A 7,680-nucleotide genomic window follows, 5' to 3' on the forward strand; every position below is an offset into this window, starting at 1 on the left:
CGAGGGACGGCGCTGGGCAGGGGGACCAGCCCCGGGCCCCTGCCAGGCTCACCCCCGCCGGGCAAAACCGCCGGGCTGCCCACATCCCTCGTTGCCGAGGAGCCTGTGCCAAGTCCAGGAGGACCCTGGTCCACTCTTAAACATTGGGGTGGTGGGGTTTTTTTCCGTCCCCCTCCCTCCCTCCCTCCAAAAAGGCTTCAAAAGCCAATGCAAATTCAGCCGTGCAAAAAGAGGCAGATCACACCCCGCGGGCAAACGATTTTGGCGTTACAGAGTATCAGAAAACGAAAAGCTTCCAGAATTCGCTTCACCTGTGGCCGCACCGGTTGCTGGTGTTTCGGAGCACGCTGAGCTGCAGCTACAGAGCAAACCCACGCCAAGGCCACCCCTGCTGCCAGGCGGGCTTTCAGGGCTCAGAGTTTTGGACAGCAAAGAGAGAGAGACGTCTTTGCCTTAAAACAGCAAGTGGTTTTCACACACATAGAAACAAACATACATTCTGGATCAAAATATGAGGGTTTGGTTTAGAAGTGACTCTTCTTCCCTTGACAATCTCTGCACTGTTTTACACTGTCTGAATTTGACCATTAGCCACATCTGTTACAGCCACACACCTTCGACCACATCACTTAAACACGGATTTTCTCTGGGTTCAAAGCTGTGCATGTATGCATTCACTATCTACACTATAATTACCCCTATCAGATCTTACAGGATTCCCTAAAACAATGATTTATAAGCACTGAGGGGAAAAGGGGAAGTGTTTTCCACAAAAATCTTATCTTCTGAAAAAATACAGGATTGTGATGGCTGTCTTCAAGAAATACAAGAATTCAGATTTATTTCCCTTCTTATGGAAGTCGTATGATTTAACAGATGCAAAGCTAGGTCAGGTATAAAGTCTGCAGCCATTTCTTTAAAATCATACAGAATCAAATAAAAATACGAACCCTCTTCTTTAATGATATATATAACTGTCCTATAGGTTCCTACAGGACATCATGGAAGGAAACAGAGCCAGAAATGAGACCGCAGGGGTTAACAACACTGCCATCGGGTCAGGAAGGGATATTAATGGCACACCAACGGAGGAAGCAGAATTCCCCCAGACAGTAAATGGTGCCTGGGGTAGTCTGGGAGTGCCCCCGAAAAAGAGGAGCAGGGTCTGTAACACGCTTTACCCCAACATTTACATAAACTCTTCTGCCAACACAGTGCTGCTGCCAAGGGGTGTGGGAACGGCTGACCCCTGGAATCAAGAAGTGAGAAAATTACTAATAAACATGTCTATCAAAAAACTGTCATGACATTTTTCATTGCTAGTATTGGTCTTGACAGTTAAAAAATAAGGGAAAAATGTAGAATTTCTTTAGAAGGATTTTAGCACTAGGCATCATAAGTAAGTAGATCTGGCTGTTCTTTATTAAATTAACAAACATCTGAGGTGGAATAAAATCTACCATAGATAGAACCAATTCCCTTATTTATGCAGAATTGTTTCCTACAATATTATAATTTATTATTATTTTAAATCTAAATTCTTTTTCTTCTTGTAGATTATTTATATGAATAAGGGTCAATAATTTGAAACAAGTTTTAGGAAGTAACATAAAGACAGTATGGACAAACTCCCAAACCTAAAAAAACCCCACAATCAGCCTTCCCCTCACCCCTCTATATTGCCTATAAGCATATTTATAACCTTAATAATACCACAATGTGGGTTATTCTTATCTTTCTCCTTTGATCCTCTAAGATCCCAAATATGACCTTTGATCCTCCAGCCATATTTTTAAACTTTTGATTGAAGCGGTAAGGATTAGAGACATATTTAAAAAAAAAAAAAAAACAACCAAAAAAACAACAACACAAAACAAAGCCAAAACAAAGCCAAAATCCTCCTACAGCTGCCAGACTTCAGGAGCTTGACTCCCCATAAAATCAAGTGTTAAATAAGACCCCACTATAAAATAAAGGAATCACCAATTATTTCAGACAGTAAGGCATCATGGTTTTATTCCTTTTTTTTTTTTTTTTATCTTTTGGGGACAAATGCAGCCATCATATGAACAAGCAACATTGCAAATACTTTTAATGACAGTTAAAAATATTTTTTCCATGTTAAATCCTGTCAATTTGACTACAAACAACCATGTTTTCAGAGGCACGTAAGCATCTAAATTACTAATTATGCAGACAAATGAGTACCAAAATACTTTTGTGGATATCACCCCAAGTACTTAGAGGTTTCATGCACCCTCGGGGAGGGCAGCAGCAGAGGATCTCAAACACACCAGCCGCATTTTGCCTCTCCCTAATACCGCCTGAGTGCTCCCCATTACCAAGCCGTACCTGTAACTCAGCACCACGTGCATTTTGGACTACACCCCGCCACAGGACTTGCCCTAGTTATTCCTTAAATACAAGTTGAGTCAATTTTTCCATGGTAAATTCCCAGAGTACATTCCTAAGTTTATAAAACAGCTATAAAATTTTGCTTTGAGCTTTGGTTGTATCGATTGTAGTTGCCGTAAGTAAAATAATATGTCACCAGCTAACTTTTGTGCTGAAATTTCACATGGCACATGTAGACATTTTTTTAAGACTTTAGATTTAAGTGAAAAAATGTGTCTAAAAAAAGTGGTGCATGAATTATGTGAGTTGATGGTCTGTTTTAAATCTTTATTAAGACCAGCAGTTTTTGCTAATGCTTTAAAGTTTGTTGTTAGTAATATTGCCAAGCACTTACATATTTTATTACAGAAAAAAACTAAAAAAAAAAGAAAAAAAATTTGCAGCCACTAAAACCTGCAGAAGTCCAATTTTGGGGGACTAAATTTCCCACAATATATAATGCCTATGTTACACCCAGATAAATATTGTAATTTCTCAGATCAGTCACATTATTTCAAATGTATGTGTATACATATATTCCTACTTGGGACCTTGAACCTTTTTAAAATGTTTCCAGGATTTAAAGACAAAACTGTGAAAATCAATATATTTTGAAATCTGCATGCCCAAGAACTCATCTGGCTATTACTGGTATCTGGTATCCGAGCACCTACTACGCTTCATCACAGCTAATTTTCTCTTTATTTTCTTCTTATGCCAACTTTTATCCACATTAGTTTCTACAGTTCCTCTTCCACCTGTCCCTTTCTGCTCTGCTTCATGTTCCACCTCTTCTTCTCATCCTTTCATTTTTGTTCTCCATCTTTCTCTGTTCTCCAGTCTGCCGCTCACTTTCCTGAGCACGCATAAAGTCAATTGTTCAGTTTCTGTTCAACACATTTATTAGATTGAATTCAACCCTGCTGTATAGGGCTCCTTAACTTAATCAACAGTACAATGTAATTAACAGGATGCAGTATCAGGATGTAGTAGTCCCTGCACAAGTCTTTCCCGTAGAGGCCAGAGAGGACGCTCACCCCTACATCTGTCTGCCCATACTCACACTCTCACCCACCACACGCTGACGCTCAGCACAGCGCAGGGAGCAGTTTTCAACTCCAGTAGAATATATCAAGATGAGGAAATATCTGTAGACAGCGAAATTGCATTGTTTGCGGCAAAACTGCAATTAAAATGGTCTTCCATGGGGAAATTTGCAGGGGGAATTGCAAGCCTGCCAGGAAAGCCGAACTGGCTGAAGTAAGGTGAGATAATGAGGTTAATGAGAGAGGAACTTCCGGTCCCCAGAAGGTCCCCAGGAACATAACAGCAGCAAAGACTGACAAATGTTTATGCTGAAGGAGAGAGGTTGTGTGGTCAGGTGGTTGTGCTTCCTCTCCAGGCCGTCAGACGTCTTCTGGTACACGAGTGGTTACTGAGATAAATTCTCTCTCTTCACCCGAAGCCCAGCAGCACATGGTGCTGTTTTAAAGCTGCATGCTCCGGTCAGCCATTCTGCCCTACGGGTCTCTCCCTCTTGCTCCCACCATTTCTACTGGTGTGCTGGTCACTCCAGAGCCGCTGCACTGATCCACCCACTGAGTCAACGAGATGTCTTCTCATCTGGACCATAATGCAGAGGAGAGGAAGTGAGAAAAGCAGTTTCATAGGAATTTTCTAGGCTGTTTCTCTAATGTAATCTGACTGCTGTTTTCTCTCCAAACAGCCAAAGGCAGGGGCAGTTTTTTGAGTTTTCTTTCCTAAAAGTGTCTCAGCTGCAGATCTTGTGCATCTTGACAGTTGATCCTGGGTATCAAAAAGTTTCAGAAGTCTTCGTCTGAAATGAGTAGGCCCATGCAACAGATTGATACAGACAGCCGTGGCACGGTTGGCATGGGCACTGGTGCAAAGATTGGCAGGATGGCCCCCGTTCTGCCAGCTGCAATGCTTGCTCACATCTTCACAGCTCCACAGCCACAGTTCTCCTGCAGTTGCCCGTAGTACTGACACCACAAGAACAGATGCAACCCCAGTAAATCAGATGGGTGCGTGATGATGTGACCTGAACCCTGTTGTGTGTTTCACATCAGTGCCAGCACTGTACTGCAGACTATGGTGAGAAGTAAGTTCAGATTCCCATTTGCATCACTACAGTGTAAGAGTGAAATAAGAATTATACTCTGTGTCATCTCTGCATAGAGAGTAAGTATCTGGGAGACCTGATAAGGTAGAAACAGGAAAAACACATTTTCTTTTTTGAACCTCAACAGCTTGATAAAAGACCTTGAAGCTGATTTTTCAAGGTTCACACAACCTCTGTTGGATCTGAGAGCCAGTAGAGCCTTCCAATGATCAAAGTATCTTCTGAGATAAATAATATATATAATTTTATATTGATTTCTAGATACAAAAAGATTTCCATTGACTGGAATGATGCTGTTCAGCCTCAAGTTTTCTTAGCACTGAAGAATCATAGGAGAAATGGACAAAGCCCTGTAAAGCATCTAATTTCCTCCTTACTGATACAGGAAAAAATCTTTTGTATTTTCTACTGATTGTGATTCAGACTTTCTGGCTGTTAGCCAGACACAATACTTAGTGCTTTTGATTTGCATATATAGGCCTACAAGTTAGACAGATAACCTCATTCAAAATTTAATATAGCAGATTATATGCAAAACCAGTGGAAAGATACTCGTTTCCCATACAGTACGATTTTTGTCAGTCCTGCAAATTAGCACAGAGAATAGGCTTCAAGAGGAACTTGCTTTTCATTTTCTTTTCCAACAGTATGCATAATGCAGTCCATTAGCTAAAAGAGCATTTAAAGGAGGCAGAGACATAGTTCTACCAGATATGTGTGGGCACAAGAACAAAAAGTGTTTTCAGCAGTAAAAATCTGAAAATATTTCCATGTTCTTCTCCATGAATTGCGAAGAATTCAGAGAGCTGAAGAATTACAAACACACTTTCTGCGAGCCTTCTCTGTGCGATAATCTCAGAATTTATTCCTTGGCATAGAGTGTGTTGGGCCTCAGACAGTACAGTAGGTAGAAACAACACTTTCCTTCTGGAGCAAACTGGGTGAGACTGCCTCAAAACCATCAGCCAGTTACTGCTTAGTGGTGCAGATGTAAAAAGAGATGAGGTTTCCAAAAGCAATCATAAGTAGTCAATTCCAGGATGGTCTGTAAGATTGCAAAGAAAATGCTTTTTGTGTGTTTAGCTTCAAATTTATTATGCTGCAAAGTAGTGATGGCAAGGTGGCCTAGAACATACCTGTAGCAGTGTTCCTCCACTTGACCTCCACTCAAGGCCAGTGGCTAAGCTCTATTTAGGGAAAGCAAAATTGTACTTACCAAGTGTATTTTCTGCTTAAAACCATTCAAATGTGTTTTCTCACATAGTATTAACTAATAACAGCAGAGCACCAGAAATCACATTATGTGTGGAGAACCAATGAGAAGATGATCATTTATAGATGAGACAGAGGAGTGAATAAAAAAGGAAGAAACTGCAGAACGATATGAAACCTCACCTGCACAATGGCTTCCAGAGGATCAGAATACACACGGAGACTTTGCATGCCTACACAGCTTGGCAGAACCTATGGATATCACAACGAGCGACCAACAAGACCCAAACATCAGAAAAGCATGAGAGGTGAATGGCAACTTCTCCTTGTTTTCATAAATAAATTGTATTTCTCTTGTACTAAGAGCACAGTCTTTCCAAATTAGTCTTGCTTGCAACAATGACAACACATTATTTAATCCCCAGATAGACATTCCGTCTAATTGAAGTGCTGCAGAGTGTTTTTATGCTTCTCCATGCGTGATGAGCACAGGCAATCATGATGAGCAGGTGTGAAGTGTGCATTAATTCAGATCCAAGACGCCACCTCCCCAGAACAAAATGTGACATGTTAGAAAGGTTGCTCAGAAACAGTACTTTCATCTACATCATCAAACCAAACAGTGTCAGGGCATGGGCATGAGCACTGTCCTGCAACTGTTCCATATTGTTAAATTGTTCACACAGTCTCTGCAGAGTTTTGGCTCAGGCCAACTACAGCTCTCCAAGACACTGCCAAGGCATGGTTCAGGAATTAACACCGGTCAGGTATCACTCCCAGTAGGAAGCTTGGACATGGCTGCTCTGTCTCAGAGCTGTATTACAAGCCTCGCTGTACCAGTTGGCCTCAGGGCAAGAAAGCCATCTGAGGTCTGTACCCTGGACCTGTGCCAAGAGGATGGAAATGTTAGATCCTGGCTCCCCTGCATGCCTGGGCTCTCTTCAAACAAAAATTAAGTGGCTCCTCAGTCTTTTCAAGGCCTGTCAGCAGACCACTTCCAGTGGAAGAGACAAACACAATGTCCTACTACACTACTACTGTTTTCAGCAGAAAATGAGCGATACAAGGAGGAATGCTCTTCACATTGTGCTGAGGTGTATAATGCTGAAGGTAGCAAGGGTCATAATTATTAGCACATCATTCTGACACATGAATGGCAATGGATATATCCAGTTAAAGACTGCAGATTATGCATTACCATAGCAACAATGGAATTCCAAAAGAAGTATGTATTTATAATGTAGCACGCACAGATTTAACACATTTCATTTTTCAACTCAGTCTGACGTTCTAAAGCCAGGACAATAGCTTTAAATCTCTCAAAAAGCATTAGAAAATGGTGAAAATGACAGTAAAGGAATATTTATGGTAATATAATTTCACATCAGGAAGAACTTTTTTTTTGAAATATCTCAAAAAACTGTATCCTTTTTCTTAAGATGACAGTCTAAAACCTTATCAGAAGAGTTTTAGAAAGAACGAATGTCTAGCGATGACCCTAGAACATCAAAGTTCTCCCCGCCCTGAATCCAAAGATCTCCCAACAGATGCTAGTTAGTGTGTTTCAGTGTAGGTTCATTGAGATTATTAATTTTTTTCTTAATTAAAATTTTGATTATGTCTTATTATGCAAAGTACCTGGACTTCACAGTCTTAAATGAAAAATGAAAAGCTCACACTAGAGATGTGTATAAATTCAGTAGATACATGTAGGATAAAAAGTAAGTTAAAGAAAAGGAATGGCTTAAGGAGAAATTCTAGGTGTTGAAGATAGAAGAAAAACTCCCCAAAATCATTAACTGATTGTGTTCTGTCACTGATGAAGAGGTTACAGTTGTAATGTCCTAGGAAGGGCACGAAATACCATATGAAAGGCACAAGGTACAGTTAACATGAATCCTCAGAGGTATGCTGGCCATGCAATCAGAGTA

The sequence above is a fragment of the Charadrius vociferus genome, unplaced genomic scaffold (assembly GCF_000708025.1).
Source record: "Charadrius vociferus isolate BGI_N301 unplaced genomic scaffold, ASM70802v2 scaffold255, whole genome shotgun sequence".
Classification (NCBI taxonomy): domain Eukaryota; kingdom Metazoa; phylum Chordata; class Aves; order Charadriiformes; family Charadriidae; genus Charadrius; species Charadrius vociferus.